Consider the following 25921-nt stretch of genomic DNA (forward strand, 5'->3'; position numbering starts at 1 on the left):
TGGGAAAGGAAAAGGTCACTAGATCCAGCTGCCTGGTGCTGCTGGGAGTGCCGGGCCTGAAAGAGAATTTAAGGGGTAACCATGGGGCCCTAGCAGCTGCCCAAGTGGGCCACGTGCTGATGCTGGTCCTGGCTGCTAACACTGGAGTACCTTCAGCACTTGCCTCCAATCCTGGTTTATGCTGTCATTAACATACATGGTACAGAGGGGCAGTGATTCACTCTACCAGGGCACACACTGTAGGGGAAGGCATGGAATTCTGCCCCATCCCATCTTAAGCTGTGCCTCAGTTCCCCTGACTGAAAATGGCTATGTGTCGACCCCTGCTTAATTCACAGAGCATGGCACCTATACAAAATTAATAAGAAATTGTTTTGTGGGGGTTTTGCCAGGCATGGAGAAACTTTTGTGTGAAAAAGCAAAAACAGAAATGTTATTGCCAGCAAGCTATTCGCTTCAGTTTTCCCCATGAAAAACCCACCACTTGTTATCTGAAGCTGAGTCAGAACATAGACGGAACTGTAGAACTGTGTTTCTATTCAAAGCCCCGATCACTGCATCTGCCTATCGCCATCTGACAAGCAGCATTAGCCTTTGGCTCAAAGTGGAAACATCTGGCCACCGTTTGTGGTATAAACAGGACACATCTGTTCTCAGGATGACTTATCGAAATGTTGATGGAGATCTTTAGTTCTCAGTCATGCTGGTGTTAGCAACAGGTAGCAAGGGGAAAGGCATGCCATGATTTATACGTTTATTCCTTCTGTGAAAAAATAATGTGTAATAGATTAAAGCTGCAGGGAACCTGTGGAACTTAAGGTTATCAACTGCTGGAGGATTTTTTCATTGCTTTTCAAAAAGGGGAATAAACCTCTCCTCAGCAGAATGCCCAGATGGTTCAAGTGTCGTCTCTTGAGCCAAAGTTATACCTCTGTCCACTTATTATTATTTTTCTAGGCTATGCTCCTGTGGTTTTAATGGCAGCCTGACTCAGGAGAGTTTGGCAGGTGATGCTCTTATCACTATTTCCCTCCATGTCAGGAAAAGCTTCATATGCTAAATGTCTACTTACCCATCAGCCACTAAAGGAGCCCTAACTCCATGGAGCGAAGCTTGGCATCACCTCGGCAGGAATCATGTTTTTCCTCCCCCTTTGGCTTGGCTATGGCTGCATGCCAAGTGATGGAGTCTGGGAGGGACTTATGTGCCAATGCACACATAGAATCATAGAATAGTAGGGTTGGAAGGGGCCTACAAGGCCATCAAGTCCAACCCCCTGCTCAATGCAGGAATCCAGGTCAGAGCATCCCTGACAGATGGCTGTCCAGCCTCGTCTTGAATGCCTCCAGTGTGGGAGAGCCCACCACCGCCCTAGGTCATTGGTTCCATTGTTGTATTGCTCTAACAGTCAGGAAGTTTTTCCTGATGTTCAGATGGAATCTGGCTTCCTGTCACTTGAACCCATGATTCCGTGTCCTGCACTCTGGGATGATCGAGAAGAGATGCTGGCCTTCCACTCTGTGACAGCCTTTCAAGTACTTGAAGAGTGCTATCATATCTCCCCTCAGCCTTCTCTTCTCAAGGCTAAACGTGCCCAGTTCTTTCAGTCTCCCTTCATAGGGCTTTGTTTCCAGTCCCCTGATCATCTTTGTTGCCCTCCTCTGAACCCTCTCCAGTTTGTCTGCATCCTTCTTAAAATGTGGTGCCCAGAACTGGACACAGAACTCCAGATGAGGCCTAACCAGTGCTGAGTAGAGGGGAACTAGTACTTCCCGGGATTTGGAAGCTATGCTTCTATTAATGCAGCCCAAAATAGCATTTGCCTTTTTTTGCAGCCACATCACATTGTTGGCTCATATTCAGCTTGTGATCGACAGCAATTCCATGACAAACACACATGCCAAAAGCCACTCAAGAGTCCTCAAATCAGCGGGCTAGGGGAGACGCGATTAACCAGCTGAGACTGAGTGCTTAGGCTGTTCCCATTTCCCAGGGATCCTCCCTGACATCTGGTCCTTGTCCCTGGAAAATCACGTAATTTGGCTCTCTGGGAATATGTTGAGGCCATTTAAACTGTTACGCACTAGAATTCTTCAAGGCTGTAGAAGTCAGTGTCTGAGAGCTTGTATTAATTTACTCTGTAATAGCTTGTCCTGCCTTGTCTTCTGAAGCAAGGTGAGTTAGTTAACAGACCATAACAGTTTAAAACCTAAGAATGTTTAACTTCAGAAAGATGGCTAGTTATATAGATCAGGTGTGAGGTCAAACACGTGCACCAGCGTTGACTATCTGGGTTATGAAAAGGTTGGAAGAGAAGCAGTATCCTGACATTTTCTACCCAAGTGTGTGCATTTACAATCATGTGCACTAGGTGCATGCATACCACTATCTCCCTTCCCCAGCCAAGGCCAAAGTAGCTCTGGCGGAGTCAGCCATATTTGTTTGCTCACTTAACTGCCCAGTTCACATCTAAAACTGCTTATGGATATGTGATCTGGAGGCAGGATGCTGGCTATGCCCTTTTGAAGATTCCATCCCTACTCCTGCCAGGTTGCTAAGCAACAGACTGAGTCAGACTTCTGAACATGGAGCTTTTATCCTGCTATTGAGACTGGTTACTCACTGAAGTTTGTGTGTCCTTTAGATGACATCATTAACCTCCAGGGCATATCCCGCACTAAATGACCTTTATTCCATTGTTTTTTTAAAAAAATATTGGCGATAATGAGCTATCAAATTACCGCGCTTGAGTTCTGCTTGAGTTCCCTCGTGAAAAGAGGAAAACTGGCAATAAGAGGAGCTAGATCACAGCACCATCTACTGGCTGTATAATGAAACATACGGAAGACTCAGATAAGGAGGGAAAGGATGAGGGGAAGGGGGAAAGGAAGCACGAGTAAAGGAAGTCAGCACTCAGGAAGTCCATTCTGATCCTGCATTTAAAATGGAAGCTGAAAGCCCAATTTTAAATGTGGGATTTTAGGCTGATGTAGACATGCTCACAGTGGGGGTGGCCACACTGAGGTCAGACTGATACCTTGTCCTGCTGCCATATTTCTTTTCCATCTGTTCATGTCTAAAAACTGCTTCAAACAGTTTGCCCAAAAATCAAAGTAGAATATATAAACCCAATATAGGAGTGGGGAGAAGGTAGATCAGGGTTTCCTTGACAATCTCAGAGTGGCTTGCAGTAGATTGGCAAGGATTTCTGACTCCTGGTTTTTTAACAACAGCAGCAACAAAAAGTCTCTTCCATATCATTTTCTCATTAGGCTGCTGAAAAGAAGTGGGGGGCTATGAACTCAGTTCTGGCTCTGAAAATGAATTCCTAAGAATAGAGCACACCCTATTTGTTAATGTTAAGTGCATGTCTGCCTCCGTGCATCTGGCTGTGATTGGTGGGCTTCAGTTAGGAATGGTGAGGGCACCCAATTCCATCCAGGAATCTGGCAGAACCTCCCCTGGCCGCACCCCCAAGCCCTGCTCACTGAGCCCCTGCCCCCACTCGCCCCTGCCCGTGTTCAGCAAATGGCCTGCACTCACCCCAGTGGCCTCGTCAAGCTTCAGGGTTGCCATTTCTGAGAAATAACATAGCGATTGCAAAAACGTGCATATTTGCATGTGTGTGAAAATGCACATTTTGCACGCACACAATATGCACATTTGCAAAAATGCGCATTTCCGCGTATACTCAAATATGCACGTTTTGTGAGCGAGTACAGGCTGCTCACCAAGCATGGGAGGGGCTTGAGTGTGGTCCAGGGACCAGCAAGCTGGGGCAGGGGCCAGGCAAGCACCCAAAGAACCCAAACAGGGGTAGATTCACACATCCCTAGCTTCAGGGTTCTAGTACCCTAGAAGAAGAAGATTTTATTTATTTATTTATTTATTTATTTATTTATTTATTTCTATACCGCCCAATAGCCGAAGCTCTCTGAACTTGATATATGAACTTGAGCACACTCCAGGAGAGAGCAGAGGACAGGAAGGACCCCTATGGTCCATGGGGTCATGAAGAGGAAGAGGAAGAGGAAGAAGAAGAAGAAGAAGAAGAAGAAGAAGAAGAAGAAGCTTCCACAAACTTGAAGTTGGCCTCCCCTGCTGCCTTAATGCAACTAATATATGAATTACCCCAGGCCCCAATATAGAGCAAAAGCCCTGCAGATCATGTTTCACCAGCACTAGCTACTGGGATGGCCTCAAGATGTCTGTTTTTTGTCCTGTAGGTCCTGGACTTGCTGCTTTTGCTCAACACTCACTGCAAATGCAAGCCCTCCCTCACACTAGCTGTTTTGCAGCACTGAGCTCTGTCAGGGTTCAGGAAACCAAATGTCCCTTACATACTGTATCCAGACTTGGTACTCTCAGGGTCACCTTTAAAGAGAGCTGAAAATGACTGAGGCCCACCAGTCACAACATGGTACTTACAGGGGTGGATCTGGTCACAGAATGGTGACCGATTGAGTCTGGCATTATCAGCTGGCAATTACTGATATAATTTTATATTGGTAAGTAATCCCTCTTTAGGCATTGCTAAATCTTTTGCCACAGTTATTTCTTTGGAGCAGATAAGTCCATAATTCCGCTTTCTCAAGTTAAGCACAGACATTGGGGTCAGGAGGTATCATGACTCAGCCTTCCCACTTCAGCTGGTGCTTGCTGATCCAGAGGCTCTCAGTAGAGGACTTTTAAATTTTGTATTATTTTCTTCCTTCCCCCACACATGCCTCTGAAAGTATTCTTATTGTCATCTCGTCATTTCTTCTCCCCTTCTCCTTCCACACTTAGCTTGTAACTTATGCCCTCACACTGCCAATTTCTTTCATCCCTCATTCCTGTTGGAGGAGGAACTGGGTGGGTTGTAGCACTGAAGCCCACCTAAAAGTGGGAGGAGACCCACAGTTTGAGAAACGCAGCTCTAGAGGATTCTGGAACTCTCTCTCTCCCCCTGGCACAACATGAGGCCTTCTCTCTCAGCTTCCTGCTCTGTTTCTGCCCCACCAGCCCAGTTGACCATTGACAGTTGATCACTGACAAGTTGAGAGTTGTTGACTCCATCAACAAGGATAGAGGACAAAGGATGGAATCTTCAGAGGGGAATAAATGAGCAGCCTGCCCCAACTCCATCTAATGTTTTAGATGTGAACAAGGCCGATACGTGAACAGACAAATACGGCTGACTCCACCATGGCTAATTTGGCCCTGGGTGGGGAACGGAGATCCTGGTAGGTCTGTGTCTAGTGCGTTGTTGTTGTTGTTGTTCTTCAGTCGTTCAGTTGTGTCCAACTCTTCATGACCCCATGGACCATAGCATGCCAGGCCTTCCTGTCCTCCGTTCTCTCCCGGAGCGTGCTCAAGTTCATATTCATTGCATTGTGATGCTATCTAGCCATCCCACCCTCTGCCATCCCCTTCTCCTTTTGCCTTCAGTCTTTCCCAGCATCAGGGTCTTTTCCAGGGAGTTTTCTCTTCGCACTAGGTGGCCAAAATATTTGAGCTTCAGCTTCAGTATCTGTCCTTCCAATGAGCACTCAGGGTTGTGTTCCTTTAGGATGGACTGATTTGACCTCCTTGCAGTCCAGGGGACTCGTAAGAGTCTTCTCCAGCACCACAGTTCGAAAGCATCAGTTCTTCGGCACTCAGCTTTCCTTATAGTCCAGCTCTCACAGCCATACATTACTATTGGGAAAACCATAGCTTTGATTATGTGGACCTTTGTCGGCAAGGTGATGTCTCTGCTTCTTACTATGCTGTCTAGGTTTGCCATAGCTTTCCTCCCAAGGAGCAAGCGTCTTTTAATTTCATGGCTACAGTCACCGTCTGCGGTGAACTTGGAGCCCAAGAAAATAAAATCTGTCACTGCTTCCATTTCTTCCCCTTCTATATGCCAGGAAGTGATGGGGCCAGATGCCATGATCTTCGTTTTTTTTAATGTTGAGTTTCAAACCAGCTTTTGCACTCTCCTCTTTCACCCTCAACAAGAGGCTCTTTAGATCCTCTTTGCTTTCTGCCATTAGGGTGGTATCATCTGCGTATCTGACATTGTTGATAATTCTCCCGGCAATTTTAATTCCGACCTGTGATTCATCCAACCCGGTGTTTCTCATGATGTACTCTGCATATAAGTTAAATAAGCAGGGCGACAGTATACAGCCTTGTCATACTGCTTTCCCAATTTTGAACCAATCGGTTGTTCCATGTCCGGTTCTTACTGTTGCTTCTTGACCCTCGTACAGGTTTCTCAGGAGACAGGTAAGGTGGTCTGGTACTCCCATCTCTTTAAGAATTTGCCACAGTTTGTTGTGATCCACACAATCAAAGGCTTTAGCGTAGTCAATGAAGCAGAAATAGACGTTTTTCTGGAATTCTCTTGCTTTCTCCATGATCCAGCGAATATTGGCTATTTGATCTCCAGTTCCTTTGCCTCTTCGAAACCCAGCTTGTACTTCCGGTAGTTCTTGGTTCACATACTGCTGGAGCCTAGCTTGTAGGATTTTGAGCATCACCTTGCTGGCATGTGAAATGAGCGCAATTGTACGGTAGTTTGAGCACTCTTTGGCGTTGCCCTTCTTTGGAATTGGAATGTAAACTGACCTTTTCCAGTCTTGCGGCCACTGTTGAGTGTTCCAAATGTGTTGGCATATTGAGTGCAACACTTTAACAGCATCATCTTTTAGGATTTTAAATAGCTCAGCTGGAATACTGTCATCTCCACTAGCTTTGTTGTTAGTAATGCTTCCTAAGGCCCACTTGAGTTCACTCTCTAGGATGTGCAGCTCAAGTTCAGTGACTGCACTATCACGGCTATCAGGGACATTCAGATCTTTCCTGTATAGTTCTTCTGTGTATTCTTTCCACCTCTTCTTAATCTCATCTGCTTCTGTTAGGTCCCTGCCTTCTTTGCCCTTTATCATGCCTGTCTTTGCACAAAACGTGGAAAAGAGTGTTTGCTATAATCAGGTGTTCTCTTGGCAAAAATCTATTAGGCTTTGTCCTGCTTCATTTTGTACACCAAGGCCATGCTTGCCTGTTATCCCGGTGATTTCTTGACTTCCTACTTCAGCATTCCAATCCCCTATGATGAAGAGGACATCTTTTTTTGGTGTTAGTTCTAGAAGGTGTTGTAGGTCTTCACAGAACCGATCAACCTCAGCTTCTTCAGCCTCAGTGGTTGGGGCATAGACTTGAATTACTGTGGTGTTGAATGGTTTGCCTTGGATTCGTACTGAGATCATTCTATCATTTTTGAGATTGTACCCCAGTACTGCTTTTCTCACCCTTTTATTGACTATGAGTGCTACTCCATTTCTTCTAAGGGATTCTTGCCCATACTAGTAGTTATAGTGGTCAGCTGAATTAAATTCACCCATGCTTGTCCATTTCAGTTCGCTGATTCCCAAGGTGTCGATGTTCAATCTTGCCATCTCATGTTTGACCACCTCCTGCTTACCTTGATTCATTGATCTTACATTCCAGGTTCCTAAGCAATATTGTTCTTTACAGCATCAGACTTTCTTTTCACCACCAGAAACATCCACAACTGAGTGTCCTTTCATCTTTGGCCCAGCCACTTCACTTGTTCTGGAGCTACTTGGAAATTCCCTCTGCTCTTCCCCAGTAGTATATTGGACACCTTCTGACCTGAGGGGCTCATCTTCCGGCGTCATCTCTTTTAGCCTTGTGATACATTCCATGGGGTTTTCTTGGCAAGAATACTGGAGTGGGTTGCCATTTCCTTCTCCAGTGGACCACATTTTGTCAGAACTCTCCTCTGCCATGACCTGTCCATCTTGGGTGGCCCTGTACAGCATAGCTTATGGCTTCACTGAGTTACACAAGCCCCTTCGCCACAACAAGGCAGTGATCCATGAAGGGGGTGTCTAGTACACACATTTGTAAATGCATGCACATGGGCAGAAAATGCCAGGATACCACTTCCGTTCCAACCTCTTCATAACCCAGACAGTGCATACTGAGAGTGGAATCCAGTGTGTTAAAACAACATAAATGCAACATACCTTGTTGGCTTAACTCTATAACCACAGACACAGTGATATCCATGACTCCAATGTAAAAGTGCAAACTATCAGGACCGTTAGGGCAGTGGATGGTGCTTGGGGCCTGGACATACAATCCTTCTTCAGTCATAAACTTCACCTACACCATATATCCAAAGGCCAACCAAGGCCACTGCAGCCCCTGAGCTGAAGGAAATGAGAGGGAGAGCAGGGACATTCCAATAGTACTGGTGAATGAATCCATGTTTCCCTCTCCCCACCCTTGCCCCCATCCCTTTTTCCTTGTGTGCTGTGTCTTTTTAGATTGTAAGTCTGCAGGCAGAGTCAGTCTTGTTATCCACTTTGGGAGACGTTTTGGCTGAGGGGCGGCCTACAAATACTTCAAATAAAATAAATAAACAACTCTAGATCCTCCCCATGGTGTTTTTCAGAATGTGCCTCATTTCTGTATAGTTCAGGTGATCTTTATACACATTCCCCTCACTTTCCCCCTCAAGGCGGATTATGTTCTGGGAAGTCATGGCAACATGGAGAGGGTTCAGAGGAGGGCAACGAAGATGATCAGGGGACTGGAAACAAGCTCTTTGAGGAGAGACTGAGAGAACTGGGCATGTTTAGCCTTGAGAAGAGAAGACTGAGGGGAGACAGGATAGTGCTCTTCAAGTACTTGAAAGGTTGTCACAGAGAGGAAGGCCAGGATCTCTTCTCGATCATCCGAGTGCAGGACACGGAATCATGGGCTCAAGTGACAAGAAGCCAGATTCCGGCTGAACATCAGGAGAAACTTCCTGACTGTTAGAGCATTACGACAATGGAACCAATTACCTAGGGAGGTAGTGGGCTCTCCCACACTGGAAGCATTCGAGATGAGGCTGGACAGCCATCTGTTGGGGATGCTTTGACCTGGATTCCAGCATTGAGGAGGGGGTTGGACTCGATGGTCTTATAGGCTTCTTCCAACCCTACTATTCTATGTTTCTATATTCCAGATTTCTTCTGTGCTCCCATTTCCTAGATCAAAACCATTATCTTCCCAACTGGGAGGTGGTTTGGCAAGGTCTGTTTTGGTACTATTTGTGAGAAAAGGAGTTTGGGAATTGAGGTTCCTACTGCTTTTTAATACTGCTGATGGTGTATTGTGAGCTACTTTGGGCACTTTCATGTTGTTGATGATGATGATGACGACAACAACAACAATAATAATCAATAACAATATTGTTTCATTTATATCCCACCTTTTCCTTTTGCAAGGAACCCAAGGCAACTCACATGGTCCTCGTCCTCTCCATTTTATCCTCACAGCAACCCTGTGAGGTAGGTTAGGCCAAGAGTTCATGACAGGCCCAAAGCCACCCAACCAGCTTCATGCCGAGTGGGGCCTAGAACCTTTAATGGCCAAGTGGGGACTCCAACACTCTTGCAGGGTAGAGAGGATCCAATGGGGGGGGAGAAAAGGATCCAACAAAGCAGGGGGGGACAAGAAAGGAGAGGATCCAGTGGGGGGCGGGCAAGAAAGGAGAGGTGGTGATGATGATCTCTCCCCACTTTAATTTTTCTTTCAGGAAGGAACATGCCAACAGGCCACCTTTAACAATTCTACATGGTGATGAGCAATTCACATGCACCAGTTCCACACAGATAATGGTGATTTTCTCCACAGCAGCCATTAAAAACAAACAAACAGAAGATCTGCCATGGTGTGAAAAAAATAATTTAATTTATTGTATTATATTATATTTCTATACCGCCCCATAGCCGAAGCTCTCTGGGCAGTTCACAAAATCACATTAGTCCTGTGGTTAGACAGTGCACCCAAAGAGTTATCACCCAAATGCTATCCTTCCTCCCAGTGATTAACATGGAAGATGATCCAGCCTCTCCCAGTCATGTCACTGACAACTGGGCAGGGCAACATCACAGCAAATTACACCTCAGGACTGAGACCTGCCAGTCTGTCACCCTTGATAGCACCCAAAATCTGTCAGCTGAGGTGGCTGCCTCACCTTGCCTCATGGCAGGATCACCTCTGCATGCGGAAAGGTTTTGAGAAACCTCAATATAGTAGTGATGACATCACCACAGACCCTCCATGAAAACAGCACAGGAGATGAAGCACGGGGTTTGTTCAGCTGAAGTCACTTCGTGTGAGCATGGCCCAGGCATCCTGGGGGGAAATGAGTGGGTTAAACTCCCCTCTCCCAGTTTAACTCACCCCATAGGGTTCTATACAGTAGAAATGGTAAAGCCCGCGACATACTGAAAAGTGATACAGAAATGGTTAATAACAATACATTCGGGGAGCCAAAGGTGAGGCCTAGTCATTCTCTCAAGGCTGAGTTGTCTACTTTCAGTTTGTTTAATGCTCTGAAATAGTTGATGTCTTTATCACATCTACTTTCCCATCACCAGAAAGGTGATAAATCAGTATTTTTGTTTGTTTTCCGAAAAAAAGACAAATAAAGGTTGGAAGATTTTTGGTGAAATTAACCTCAACTCTGGTATTGCATAGCCTTGTGTTTATTAGTACCTGAGTTCTAAAAGCAAGTAAACAAGGCAAAACAAACAAAATCTAGTAGAAAAGGGGGACGTTCTCTCTGAGCAAAAGTTTCATGTGGCCTGTTCTGGATGACAATTATAGCTCACCCTCAGACCTCATTCAGCCACTCTGTATATATTTCAGACCTCCATTCCAGTCCTAAGGACATCAGTAACTGCAATTTGCTTTTGGGGGGCAGTTTTTGAGAATGTGATTAGGGGGAAACTCTGAAGGCTGCAGAGATGACTTTCAGGGAGAAACGGACCATGGTAATAGAGGCCTGGTTGCTTCAATCCATGATGGCCATTGGTGTGGCGAGTAAAAGAGGACTTGTTCTTTACTTTCTGGGCCCTGGGAAGATAGAAACGTTGATGTGCCAGAGGAAATTAGACTCCCTAGGATCTCTCCTCCATTCTGAGAAGGATATGGACAGTAACAGGCATGAACACGAATCTTTCCATGTGAGTTCTGGTTTCTCATATAGGGCTTCTTCACACGGCGTTTTTTATCCTGCTATTGAGATGGCTGTCTCATGGAAGCTTGTGGGCTCTTTAGCTGACACCATGACTCATGGAAGGGCGTCTCCTGCACTAAATGCCCTTCGTTCCATTTTGAAATAGATTGCAGATAATGAGTTATCAAATCACCCTGTTATGTTCCGCTTGAGTTCCCTCCATGAAAAGAGGGAAAATGGCAAGAAGAGGAGCGAGATCAATGGAAGACTCAGATACAAGGAGAAGGAGGGGGAAAGGGGAGGGGGGAAAGGAAGAAAAAGGGAGTCGTCGTGATCCTGCATTTAAAACAGAAGCAGAAAGCCCTGTTTTAAATGCAGGATTTTAGGCCGGTGTAGAGACTCTTACGAGTCCCCTGGACTGCAAGGAGGTCAAATCAGTCAATCCTAAAGGAAATCAACCCTGAGTGCTCATTGGAAGGACAGATACTGAAGCTGAAGCTCAAATATTTTGGCCACCTAATGCGAAGAGAAAACTCTCTGGAAAAGACCCTGATGCTGGGAAAGACTGAAGGCAAAAGGAGAAGGGGATGGCAGAGGATGAGATGGCAGGATAGCATCACCGATTTTATTTTATTATTAAATTTATTAATCGCCCATCTGGCTGGTCACCCAGCCACTCTGGGTGATGTACAACACACCATAAAACAATTTAAAACAATAAAATTCTACCATAAAAAAAAAAATTAAATACCCTAACCCACCCCAAATGCCTGCCTGAATAACCACGTTTTTAATGCACGACGGAAGCTCATTAAAGAGGGGGCATGACGGAGTTCCCTAGGGAGGGAGTTCCACAGAGTGGGGGCCACCACAGAAAAGGCCCTCTCCCTCGTCCCCACCAGTCTAGCTGTCCTGGCTGATGGGACAGAGAGAAGGCCATCCGAGGCTGATCTTGTTAAGCGGCCTGTCTGGTGTTGCTGGAGGCGCTCCTTAAGATAGGCTGGGCCGGAACCATATAGGGTTTTAAAGGTCAAAACCAACACCTTGAATTTGGCCCGGAAAACAACTGGTAACCAGTGCAACTCCTTCAGCACTGGAGTGATGTGATCTCGCCGGTGGCTGCCTTTAATCAGGCGAGCCACCGCGTTCTATACCAGCTGCAGCTTCCGAACCGTCTTCAAGGGTAACCCCACGTAGAGCGCATTACAGTAGTCTAAACGAGAGGAGACCAGGGTATGTACTACTGATGGGAGCCGATGGTCGGGAAGGAAGGGGCGCAGCCGCCGTATCAGATGGAGTTGATACAGCGCTGTCCGGCTCACAGCTGACACCTGAGCCTCCATGGACAGCTGGGAGTCCAAAATGACCCCCAGGCTGCGGACCTGGTCTTTCAAGGGTAGCCATACCCCATTCAACACCAGGTCAACATCCCCCATCCTCCTCTTGTCTCCCACCAAAAGTACCTCGGTCTTGTCAGGGTTCAGCTTCAGCTTATTCCTCCCCATCCAGCCACTCACCGTCTCCAGACATTTGGACAGGGATTCTACGGCCAACCTTGGTGAAGATTTGAATGAGAGGTAGAGTTGCGTGTCATCCGCATATTGATGACACTGCACCCCAAACCTCCTGGTGATAGCCCCTAACGGCTTCACATAGATGTTAAATAGCATCTGGGAGAGGATGGAACCCTGTGGCACCACACAAGTAAGTGGCCACGGGTCCGAAACCTCCTCTTCCAGTGCTACCCTCTGGTACCTGCCGGAGAGGAAGGACCGGAACCACCGCAATACAGTGTCTCCAATGCCCAACCCCTCCAGGTGGTCCAGGAGGATACCGTGGTCAACGGTATCAAAAGCCGCTGAGAGGTCGAGGAGAACAAGGAAGGAGCATTCACCCCTATCCAGAGTCCTCCTCATATCATCCACCAAGGCGACCAAGGCCGTTTCTGTCCCATGCCCAGGCCTGAAGCCCGACTGAAATGGGTTTAGATAATCAGTTTCTTCCAAGTGTGCCTTCAACTGCACCGCCACCACCTGCTCAATCACCTTGCCCCAAAATGGCAGATTTGAGACTGGGTGAAAGTTGTTCAGAACTTGAGGATCCAAGGAGGGCTTCTTTAAGAGTGGTCTTATCACTGCCTCCTTGAGGGCTGATGGCATCACTCCCTCCTCAAGGGAGGCGTTCACCACTGCCTTGATCCCCTCACCCAGTCTCTCTCTGCAGCTCATAATGAGCCAAGATGGGCAAGGATCAAGTAAGCAGGTGGTCGGCCTTACAGATGAAAGCACCTTGTCCACTTCATCAGGAGGAAGAAGCTGGAACGGATCCCACAAAACCGGTTTGCCACAGGCCGCCTCTTGCTCACTAACTGTATCCACAGTGTGCAGAGTAACACACCTAATCTGATCAATTTTATCTGCAAAGTGCCTTGCCAAAGCCGCACAGGAGGCCTTAGAATGCTCCAGTGGTTCCGATGCAATGAATATGAACTTGAGCACACTCCGGGAGACAGTGCAGGTCAGGAAGGCCTGGCGTGCTATGGTCCATGGGGTCACGAAGAGTTGGACATGACTGAACGACTGAACAACAACAACAAGAGATGCTCATAGATATTCAGCCTTCCTATCTGCTTCCCATTCGGGCTTCCCAGCTGATACTGAGCTGTAAGGCTGGCTACCAACACCCAGATGAGTATCTTTGCCTAAGAGAGGTTGTGGGGGGGGGGACTCAGCTACCCAATAGCCTCCTCAGGCCTGATGCGCAGCATGGAGTTGCTGAAGGTCAGCCTTGGAGCAGATTGCAAATAGCCAAGCCACATCCCAGCAGCTTCCCTGACGCCTAACACTCCACTGCATTTTCCAGCTGATGACTTTGGGGAGAGGTGCAGGGAGTGACCAGGCTATCGGCCGGCCTGCCGGAAGCTCAGCTTGGGCTCCCCACTGAATATCAGATGGTACATTACTCTTGTAGCTACCTAGCTTCCCCATCACAGTCTGGAGGGACCAAATCTTTCACCCCCATAGCAGCTATAATTGCACTGGGAAAGCAAACCAGCTGGATGGCACTCTGCTCAGCTGTGGCTTTGGGAAGGATGTGAAAGCTGTTGGCATTGCCGTAGTGAGCCCAGCACTGAGCTGGGATGCACGCGAGCTATTCAGCTCTCTCACAGCGAGCTGAGGCAGAAGGAGCAACCAGTGTCTCTCCGAAGCCCAGTGCTCAGCTCAGGAAGAGCAGGATAGTTTTGCACTCTGCTGTGCCTTGGGACCGATGGGGAAAGCTCCTGGCATCCCTCTAGCATCTTGGAAGCCCCCTGCTCAGCTGAGAGGCATGCAAAGTCATTCCATTCAATAGCAGCTATAGCTGGTCCACGGGAGCAGCTGCACTCTTTCTGGAAGTCAGTAATGAGCTGGGAAAAGGTTGGACGGCACTCCACCCATCTGCAGATTTGGGGAGGCTGGGAAGAACTTCTGGGACCACCCCTAACTTTTCTGATGTTCGCTGCTCAGCTGGGATGGCCCTGGCCTAGGGCTCACGTGGAGGCCAGCTGTAGGAGGACGCAGGGAGCAGCAGCGGTTTCCAGCCTCCTTGAAATCAAACCCTTGGCAAGGAGAGCTGTGTAGCTCCTTACTTCTGGAAAGTCAGTGATCACAGCAGGGCCTCCAACCCTCCCTGGAACCTGCCAGTTTACCAGGAGGCATGCAAGCTCTTTGTCCAGCAGCAGCTGTAGGAAGGCTTCCGAGAGTGCAAGCAACATTCCCCCCTCCCCACTGCCCCACCCAGTGAGTAGAAGCCCAGCGTTCGGCAGGGATGTCTGCATTCCTCTCCATTAAGCCCAGAACAGGGCTTAACAATGGGCCATATCCTAACTTTGGGACCGTTGGAAAAGAGATCACAGAGCTTTCCTCCCAATGGTCAGGTGAACCCTAGCTGGGATCGCCCTAGGCTCCTAAAAATTGATTGCTCTGCTGGGAGAGGGTTGCAGGTTGTCCTGATAAGCTACATGTTTGCTGGGGTTCTCTCTTCTTTTTCTGCAGCCCAGCACTCTGCTGGGAAACATGCAACTCTTCCAGCTCATTGGGGGCCTTGGGAGGGCTGGGGGAAGAAAAGGGCTCTCCAGTCCAGCCTCCCTGAAAACCGACTGCTCAGCTGGAAGACCTGTGTGTCGCTCAGCTGAGTATCAGGTTCAGGAAAGAGAGGAATTTCAGATTAGCTCCGCTCACTAAGAAGCAGTTTTGGGAAGACCTTGGAGGGGGACACTGGTTTTCCCCATCCTTATGGGACTGGGAACCCAGCATTCTGCAGGAAAATCTGTAATAAATTAATCCCAGGCTTTAGGAGGTCTCCGCTAGGATTCCTTCAGAAACAAGGCTCCCCCAACTCTTCCCGAAGGCTTACACTCAGCCCAGAAGTGTCAAAATGTTGGGAAACAACTATGGTTCCTTCTAACTGCCCACACTTAGTTTAGAGGGTTTCAACTCACCCTCACTTTCTACAAAGTTCTGGGTAGCTGGGTTCCACCACCACCACCTCAGCCTCTTGGCTGAGTGTTTGCTTTTGGGAGACTGGTGGGAGTCACTGATCTCATTTGCCCGCTTTGGGATCCAAATGAACGGATTGGAGCCCCAAAACTCTCATAAGAACATAAGAACAGCCATGCTGGATCAGACCAAGGGTCTATTGAGCCAGCATTCCATTTGCACAGTGGCCAACCAGCTGCTTGTAGGCAACTGGGCTGTAAGGGACCCCGGAAAGGTAATTTAGTCTGACTCCAACCACATGAGAAAATTAGAATAGAAGCTGGTGCCAGTACAGACATGTACACTCAACAGAATATCATGGCCTGGTTCAAAATGCCACTAAGAGTGCCACAAGGACCTCAGATGCAGCCCCCTGGGGACCCCATGCCCCTTCCCCTAGCCCCATGCTGCATATCCTCTGACCTTTATTCCTCCTCCATCCCAGGATGCTTTAACTCAGTCTTCTCCAATGTGGTGCCCTCCAAAAGTGTTGGACGACAATTCCCAGAATCCCCCATGAATGAAAACTGGGACACTGGGACACTGGGACATGTGATTGACAACCTTGGGTGGGCAGAGGACAGAGGGGGATCCTCAGCAGACCTGCAGCTGATTTTCAGTCCATCACCAAGGTGTTCTGACTCCCAATGATTCAATAACCGCAACAACAAGAAGACTTTCTCCCCCACCTCCTAAGAGGGAAGAAAGCTTGGGCAGGAAACCAGGAGTGGATTTTTGTGGGACAAGACTATGAGCTCAGTTCTGCTACTGAAAAGAAATTCCTGGGCTGCGCATTTGCTCAGAGGCACTCTGGTCTATTCATTCTAATTGTCCCCACCCATCCCCAAACTGGTATTATTCATGAGTTGGTGGGGCTCAGGGGTCTAGGGGAAAACAGCATAGATCCTTCAAAGTCTGACCACCTCTGTTGTAGTCAACAATAGCATCAATCTAACTCCTGGGTGAGCAACCTCTGACCCACAGAGGTTGCACCTCCAGCCCACAGAGACTTGGGCTCCCTCTGCAGGGCATTTCCCTCACCAAGCCCCATCACCTGTCCAAGCCCCGGGCCCAGGTCAGGAGACTACCAGGGGCTTTAGGACGAGTTGGAGTGAGGAATGCCCTCGTTATTTCCAATCTGTGATCAGAGATAACTACTGGAATCCCCGTGTGCTGCTCCTGCTCCCAATGGATAGCTTCACTCATCCTTTGCCTTTCTCACATGAGGAAGGCATGGGGTAGGCAAATGGGCTTCACTGTGCATGGGCCTTCTCCAGTGGGAGAAGCCCTTCATGTAACAAAGCCAGTTCTCAGCAGACACAGCAGGAGGATCATCTGTCCAATGCACCTGCTGGGGCTCAAATGATGTCAAAGTGTCATCAAGCCCCTTTAATGTCATCCAACCCACAGAAAGTTGGGGGGATCATCCAGCCCTTCACCTGTCAGGAGCGCCCTGGCGGCCTCTTTCAGTCTACTCCAATAGCTAACTCAAGACATACACAAAAGGATTCTTTTCAAGGCTTTAATCCTTTTACAACTTAATGACTCAGATGCTAATCACCAGCGACTAAGCAAGGAACAGCAGAGTGGCCTATGCTCCAGGTTAGGCAGTTGGTCCCCGTTTGAAGGAGAATCACGGGAAGACCCTGAACTTATGGGCTAGGGAGAGATCCTCCCTTTTTGCCTTGGGTCCTCGGGACGCGACCATTGCTTGCGCGCCAAACGAGTGCTACGCCTCCTTTCCGCACCCTCCAGCTGTCGTCGCTCCCAGCGTCAGCATCGAGCATCCAGCAAGCCCCCCTCCAGTGCTCTCTCACTGCCTGGGTCACTATCTATTTCAGGAATGCTGGCAGGAGGAATCTCTGCCAGCTGCTGTGCCTGTGAGAGATGAGCGCGCTTCTCTCCCACGGATTGCTGTTCCTCCTCAGAATCAGAACTACTCTGGGGTTCTATCGGCTCAGTTTCCACCCTGACATCACCCACTTTTCATTGTGTACCCCTGATCTAACTCACGTCAGAGAATTCCGCCATGGACTCCAGTTCTTAAGAACCCGGAATCTGTGGCGGAATGGCCTCCCACCTCCGCCACCCCACGGAATCCCTCTGGGATGGAGCGTACCTGGTGGCGGATGCAGCAGCTCCGGTGGCTCCGGCGGCAGCCGATGCGGCGGCGGCTCTGGCTGGTCTCCTGGCCGCTGCCGGGTTGCTGTGGCCACAAATGGCAGCCATCGTAGCGGCCGCCATTTGCGTGGCTGCCTTTCTTCATGATAGGCTACATAAATACTTACATAGCCTATCACGGCAAAGAGCAGGGGTGCATTTACTCTGGCTCCAATTATTTTGCTGTACTTGCATCTTCAAGATGTAAATGAGCAGGACAAGGGCACAGTGGAATATATGCACCCCTGTCATGCCAGGTTCAAACAAATGACTAGCAACCACAATTTGTGCCAGTTCCATGTGTTAATTTCATACGTATAAACATAAAACATATAACTTTCTATAAAGGTTATCCATACACCACAAATGAACTGGAATATAACATCCATATATTATTGCCCAAAAGGAGATTCTCAGCTGATGTAAGAGATCATGATTACTGATAGGGAATGAGACTTTCAGGAATGTTGGATGTTTGAAAGAGATACAAGATATGAACTGCCAATCTGTGCAGTTTTCTGGTTTACTGTGGAATTGAACATTGTTCTCATTTCTCTCTACTCCTTAGACTCTGAACCTCCTTGCACAGGTGTCCATATGGAAACCATCCCACCATCCTTTGCCAATGTTTACCAAACCAACTCAGCTAAGCTGACCTGCACAATCACCAACATACCCTTGGGTGCTGATCTTTCAGAACTGGATGTCACCCGGACACAGGGACCTAACAAAAAACTACTGAAGACCCAACTGGGGCAGCCTATAGATCAGGGAAATGTCATGCAATCCATTGAAGCGACAGCCACCGTGTGTGCAACTGAGTGGAACAGCGGTGAATCCTTCTATTGCAAAGTTGCTTTTCCAGGCTTACTTCCTAAACCTATAGAAAAGCCTCTGAAAAAGCCTACTGGTAGGTGCTTATTAATATCATCCCATGAAAAGATGAAGCATCAGTGTCATTTGTTTCAGCAGGTATCTGGACGTGGCAGGATCCAGAGTATTCAGAATAATTCTAATCTGCCTACCAAAAATGTAACACCACCTGAATCAAAATCATTTGGTAGACAGTTGGGGGGTCTTCAAAACCTCATTCAGCACATCCAAAGAGGTCCTTGTTTTGATACCTGGTGAGCTCCCATTATGATATCTCCATGAATACCTAAGGATATAAGAGAAGCCATGCTAGATTAGACCAAGGGCCTATCTAGTCCAGCATTGTGTTTCCACAGGGGCCAATCAGATGCCAATGGGAAGCCCACAAGCAGGGCATGAGTACAATAGCAGATCTGTTGTTCTTACTTATTATGCTGATAACTCCTTTGGAACTTGTTCCATTGTGATTCTCTGAGCAGACCAAACTGAGAAACTGACTTGACTGAGGCTTTCTCCTGAGCTTCCAAGGATCTGAACATCAGCTTTCTATCCTACATCCAAATCAGGTTCATAATTCTCACCACTGAGTAGCTGTCTTCCAGCCTCTTATTTGTGGGCTCATACTGGTCCACAGGTACTTTCCTTTTAATTCACCCTCCTTTGCTGTGGGACACAAACTGTATTTTGACCTTCTCATAGGACAAGCCTGCACACAACTTGTGGCCCACCAAGAACAAGGGAGCCCACCAGAAATGTACTGTATGAGTCTGCTGGTGATTGACAGTCTTGCACAGACAGCATAAAGCTTATTAAGATCTTGTTGGGCCATCATATGTGGCTGCTGGGGCTGCATTTTTCTTCAAGGGTCATGTTACACAGGACTGCATAAGGAGCAAAAGACACACACACACACACACACACACACACACAAGCCCACCACAATAATGAAGCATTGAATGTATCCACCAATGTTAAATGGGAAGGACTCTGTAAGCAAGTCTCTCTCCCTCTCTCTCTCTCTCTCTCCCTCTCTCTCACATGAGATCTCATGAAACAAAGAAACAATGGTTAAAAATGATAACACATGCACATTTGATATACTCTTCCACTTTCTTCTTCTCACAATCCAGGTGGCACCCACTCACCTCCATCTGTCTACATCCTTCCCCCTCCATCAGATCAACTCGCATTGCAGGAAACAGCACCTTCACTTGCTTGGTGAAAGGTTTCTACCCCAATGACTTATTTCTGCAGTGGCTCCACAATGATCAGCCAGTGAACCCTGCAGAGTATGTCAACAGCAACCCCACACTGGAGTCTGAGATACCTGAGCAGTACTTTTCCTACAGTATGTTGAACATCAATCAAGTGGACTGGAGCACTGACAACGTGTACACTTGCACAGTGGGACAAGAGGCATTGCCCTTCAACACAACTCAGAAGTCCATAGACAAGAATATGGGTAAACCAACTGTTGTCAATGTCTCCTCAGTGCTCTCCGATACCAGCCACACTTGCTATGAACTATCATCACAACTTCTCCAATGCAGCTTCCATCCACCCCTTCTACTTCCACTAGCATCTATTTCACTTGTTGTGTCTCCCCCTGCTTTATTGTTAATTCTTCAATGGTAAGTTGGGAGGTGATGTCATGTGGAATACAGAAGAAAGATGTGTTTTAAATGTTAAAGAATTAATGGGCCACATCTTTTTGAAGAAAACAAACCATTTGCAATAAAGTGTGTTTTTCAAAACAAAGAACACCTAGCTCACTGTTGAAATGAGGTTTAATATTATCCAACTCGGATTTGAATATTATGGGCGATAAAGCTTCTTTGAAAATTCTATGCACAGCTTCTTGTCAGCTAGTCTCTGGGATTTTCTAAGTATGCTAAAAGCCTGAGATGCCCAAGACTGATGGGTCAGAGTGAGCAATGCAAGTACTGACTTCCATAGTGAATAAATACTCTTTTATTTTGTGTCTATCTGTCTATCATTCATTGTTTCTACACTGCCTTTAAGGACAGAACCCTCTTTTTTCCCTTCCTTAGACTTTTGACTCATGGCTTTTTTGTCCAGCACTTCAAATCCTTCCACATAGACACTACAATGGTCCTTGTAGGGGTGTACGAAACACTTACCTGGTTCCGCGCTGGGGCATCCGCGGTGGGAGGGAGGCGCTCCGTCCCTCCCCTCAGAATCCTCCCTGACCGGCTCCACTCAGTGGCAGGCCTGCAGAGCCGCCGGCCGGGGCCAGCCGCAGCCAGAGTTCTGGCCACGCCTGGGCTGCTGTGGCCGCAAATGGAGGCCATCATAGCAGCCGCCATTTGCGTCCTTCCAGGCTGCTGTGATAGGCTATGTAAGTATTTATGTAGCCTATCACGGCAAAGAGCAGAGATATAAACGGCAGCCGCTACGCCATTTGCGCCCCTGCTCTTTGCCATGATAAGCTACGTAAATACTTACGTAGCCTATCACGGTGCCTGGAAGGACGCAAATGGCGGCTGCTACGATGGCCGCCATTTGCGGCCACAGCAGCCAGCCAAGAGACCAGCCGCCGCTGCCGGAGCCACCGCCGGAGCTGCTGCCTCTGCCTCCGCCCCAGGTAAGCTTCGTCCCAGGGGGATTCCGCCGAGTGGCGGGGGGTGGGAGGCCATTCTGCCACGGGTTTCGGGGGGCCAAATGCCAGTGCATTCAGCTTCACTGAAAGCCATGGCAGAATTCTCCACCACATCCTTGTTCTAAATTCTCCTACATCTTGGGTGGAGAAGAGCTATTTAAAAAAAACTAATGGATACATTTCCTTACATATGCTCTCATTGATTTTCTTGCTCCAATACCATTGTGTAATTTAGAGTCATCTAAGGATATTCTCAAATCAAGCTCCTCATAGCATCTTAAGAAGCTAAGGAAGCCAGTATACACATGCAGGGTCTGTGATCATTAAAAGTCCTGTGCACCTCTTTTTAAATTCTTGTATGATCATGGAAATGTCTTATTCATCGGGTGTTCACAAGGAACCATCTCTACCCACAATGGTCCTTTTTTCATGGCAAGGAAGAATCTAGGAGAGATTTCTCTGAGAATCTGAATCACCTTCAGAAACAGAAGGAATTGAGATAAACATTCCTCAGCTATTAACACACAGATGCACAAATAAATACATATATGAGGCTATATATACCTTGCACACCAGGCAGTGGTCTTCAAGCAGATAACACTTAGGTTTATCTCAGGACAAGCTGATCCAACTTGTCTTGATTTTCCTTTTAAGAAGTTAAGATGACACCAATAAAATGTGTATGTATAAACTATCATGATTTAGGTGAATGATAGCAAGAGAGCTCTTCCAAGCACTATATAGTAGAGCTATTGATGACATCAAAGTAGTCTTCCATATGTTTCCTTGCATTCACTCCAGTACATATCCAGCAACAAACATTCTCAGTAAACAGATGTTAACCTATGAATTGAGAGACATAGGATTATTTTTAAAATCCAGAAATCATGTTGACCATCAGCAAGGCTCTTGATCCCCTTCATGGATCACTGCCTTGTTGTGGCGAAGGGGCTTGCGTAACTCAGTGAAGCCATAAGCTATGCCGTGCAGGGCCACCCAAGATGGACAGGTCATGGCAGAGAGTTCTGACAAAATGTGGTCCACTGGAGAAGGAAATGGCAACCCACTCCAGTATTCTTGCCAAGAAAACCCCATGGAACGTATCACAAGGCTAAAAGATATGACGCCGGAAGATGAGCCCCTCAGGTCGGAAGGTGTCCAATATGCTACTGGGGAAGAGCAGAGGGTATTTCCAAGTAGCACCAGAAAGAGTGAAGCGGCTGGGCCAAACCCGAAAGGACACTCAGCTGTGGATGTGTCTGGTGGTGAAAAGAAAATCCGATGCTGTAAAGAACAATATTGTTTAGGAACCTGGACTGTCAGATCAATGAATCAAGGTAAGCTGGAGGTGGTCAAACATGAGATGGCAAGATTGAACATCGACATCTTGGGAATCAGCGAACTAAAATGGACAGGCATGGGCGAATTTAATTCAGGTGACCATCATATCTACTATTGTGGGCAAGAATCCCTTAGAAGAAATGGAGTAGCACTCATAGTCAACAAAAGGGTGGGAAAAGCAGTACTGGGGTACAATCTTAAAAATGATAGAATGATCTCAGTACGAATCCAAGGCAAACCATTCAACATCACAGTAATTCAAGTCTATGCCCCAACCACTGAGGCCGAAGAAGCTGAGGTTGATCGGTTCTATGAAGACCTACAACACCTTCTAGAACTAACACCAAAAAAAGATGTCCTCTTCATCATAGGGGATTGGAATGCTAAAGTAGGAAATCAAGAAATCACCGGGATAACAGGCAGGCATGGCCTTAGTGTACAAAATGAAGCAGGACAAAAGCTAATAGAGTTTTGCCAAGAGAACATGCTGATCATAGCAAACACTCTTTTCCAACAGCACAAGAGGCGACTCTACACATGGACATCACCAGATGGTCAATATCGAAATCAGATTGATTATGTCCTTTGCAGCCAAAGATGGAGAAGCTCCATACAGTCAGTAAAAACAAGACCTGGAGCTAACTGTGGCTCAGATCATGAGCTGCTTCTTGCAAAATTTCGGCTTAAATTGAAGAACGTCGGGAAAACCACTAAACCATTCAGGTATGACCTAAATCATATCCCTGATGAATATACAGTGGAGGTGAGGAATAGATTTCAGGGATTAGACCTGATAGACAGAGTGCCTGAGGAACTATGGACGGAGGTCCGTAACATTGTTCAGGAGGCAGCAACGAAATCCATCCCAAAGAAAAAGAAATGCAAGAAAGCCAAGTGGCTGTCTGATGAGGCTCTACAAGTAGCTCACGAAAGAAGGGAAGCGAAAAGCAAGGGAGAAAGGGGAAGATATACCCAACTGAACGCAGAGTTCCAGAGAATAGCAAGGAGAGACAAGAAGGCCTTCTTAAATGAACAATGCAAAGAAATCGAGGAAAACAACAGAATGGGAAAGACTAGAGATCTCTTCAAGAAAATTGGAGATTTCAAGGGAACGTTTTGTGCAAAGACGGGCATGATAAAGGACAAAGAAGGCAGGGACCTAACAGAAGCAGATGAGATTAAGAAGAGGTGGCAAGAATACACAGAAGAACTATACAGGAAAGATCTGAATGTCCCTGATAGCCATGATAGTGCGGTCACTGAACTTGAGCCGGACATCCTAGAGAGTGAAGTCAAGTGGGCCTTAGGAAGCATTACTAACAACAAAGCTAGTGGAGATGACAGTATTCCAGCCGAGCTATTTAAAATCCTAAAAGATGATGCTGTTAAAGTGCTGCATTCAATATGCCAACAAATCTGGAACACTCAACAGTGGCCACAAGACTGGAAAAGGTCAGTTTACATTCCAATTCCAAAGAAGGGCAACGCCAAAGAGTGTTCAAACTACCGCACAATTGCGCTCATTTCACATGCCAGCAAGGTGATGCTCAAAATCCTACAAGCTAGGCTTCAGCAGTATGCGAACCGAGAACTACCGGAAGTACAAGCTGGGTTTCGAAGAGGCAGAGGAACTAGAGATCAAATCGCCAACATTCGCTGCATCATGGAGAAAGCAAGAGAATTCCAGAAAAATGTCTATTTCTGCTTCATTGACTACACTAAAGCCTTTGATTGTGTGGATCACAACAAACTGTGGCAAATGCTTAAAGAGATGGGAGTACCAGACCACCTTACCTGTCTCCTGAGAAACCTGTACGAGGGTCAAGAAGCAACAGTAAGAACCAGACATGGAACAACCGATTGGTTCAAAATTGGGAAAGGAGTACGAAAAGGCTGCATATTGTCACCCTGCTTATTTAACTTATATGCAGAGTACATCATGAGAAATGCCGGGTTGGATGAATCAGAGGTCGGAATTAAGATTGCCGGGAGAATTATCAACAACCTCCGATATGCAGACGATACCACCCTAATGGCAGAAAGCGAAGAGGATCTCAAGAGCCTCTTGTTGAGGGTGAAAGAGGAGAGTGCAAAAGCTGGTTTGAAACTCAACATTAAAAAAACAAAGATCATGGCATCTGGCCCCATCACTTCCTGGCATATAGAAGGGGAAGAAATGGAAGCAGTGACAGATTTTACTTTCTTGGGCTCCAAGATCACCGCAGACGGTGACTGTAGCCATGAAATTAAAAGACGCTTGCTCCTTGGGAGGAAAGCTATGGCCAACCTAGACAGCATAGTAAGAAGCAGAGACATCACCTTGCCGACAAAGGTCCACATAATCAAAGCTATGGTTTTCCCAGTAGTAATGTATGGCTGTGAGAGCTGGACTATAAGGAAGGCTGAGCGCCGAAGAATTGATGCTTTCGAACTGTGGTGCTGGAGAAGACTCTTACGAGTGCCCTGGACTGCAAGGAGGTCAAATCAGTCCATCCTAAAGGAAATCAACCCTGAGTGCTCATTGGAAGGACAGATAATGAAGCTGAAGCTCCAATATTTTGGCCACCTAATGCAAAGAGAAAACTCCCTGGAAAAGACCCTGATGCTGGGAAAGACTGAAGGCAAAAGGAGAAGGGGACGGCAGAGGATGAGATGGCTAGATAGCATCACGGATGCAATGAATATGAACTTGAGCACGCTCCGGGAGAGAGCGCAGGACAGGAAGGCCTGGCGTGCTATGGTCCATGGGGTCACGAAGAGTCGGACACGACTGAACGACTGAACAACAACAACAAGGCTCTTGATGATGGGAGCATCTAGAGCTTCATTAACACAAAGAGTCATCTCACCCATAACTACAAAGTAAAAGTATGATGGTTGCTTTTGTTATCATTTAAAACTACCAACTCATTGAAGCCATTCACATTCACTTCTCTGGCTTTCGGTCTTGTTGGCCAGATCAAATCTTCCACCATCCTTATAAAGAGCATCAGTCACTCACAGAATGACAGAAAAGATAGGAGGACCCCAAAGGCTACTCCAATTCCTAAGATTGAACATCTGATTCCAAAAACATCTCTAGGATTCCCCCCCCCATAGACATAACCATAGGGTGGCCTGTGGCCACTGTACCACATTTAGAGAAAAGGCCCAGGAACTATATGCTGCCCTTGCCTCAACTCTAGCAGAAGTTAAGGGAAGGAAGGTGAGGGTGAAGAGAAGGTGCGTATTTGAAGGTATAGGTCACCAATTGCCCATATAGTCTTCTTTCTCTCCCAAACCATGGAGGGGAGTGCTTGACACAAATCTAGGAAAGACTTCAATTGTTCCATTTTATTAGGTTAACTAGAGGAAAAGCCAATAGGTATTGAAATGCAACTGTTGCCCTTTTCCATCCCTGCT

General features: G+C 47.1%; 1 protein-coding gene, 1 pseudogene and 1 gene segment (V, D, J or C); all 3 read left to right on the forward strand.

Annotated features, from left to right (window-relative positions):
- Window positions 1-25921, forward strand: part of LOC146342978 (immunoglobulin gamma-1 heavy chain-like) — a 675086-nt gene that overhangs the window by 479319 nt on the left and 169846 nt on the right.
- Window positions 1-25921, forward strand: part of LOC146342984 (uncharacterized) — a 177535-nt gene that overhangs the window by 58656 nt on the left and 92958 nt on the right. The gene's annotated exons all lie outside the window — the stretch shown is intronic.
- Window positions 10821-20193, forward strand: LOC146342986 (Ig mu chain C region-like; annotated as a pseudogene).

This window comes from Heloderma suspectum, chromosome 6, assembly GCF_057233095.1.
Source record: "Heloderma suspectum isolate Gila_16-S chromosome 6, 16-S_ref, whole genome shotgun sequence".
Classification (NCBI taxonomy): domain Eukaryota; kingdom Metazoa; phylum Chordata; class Lepidosauria; order Squamata; family Helodermatidae; genus Heloderma; species Heloderma suspectum.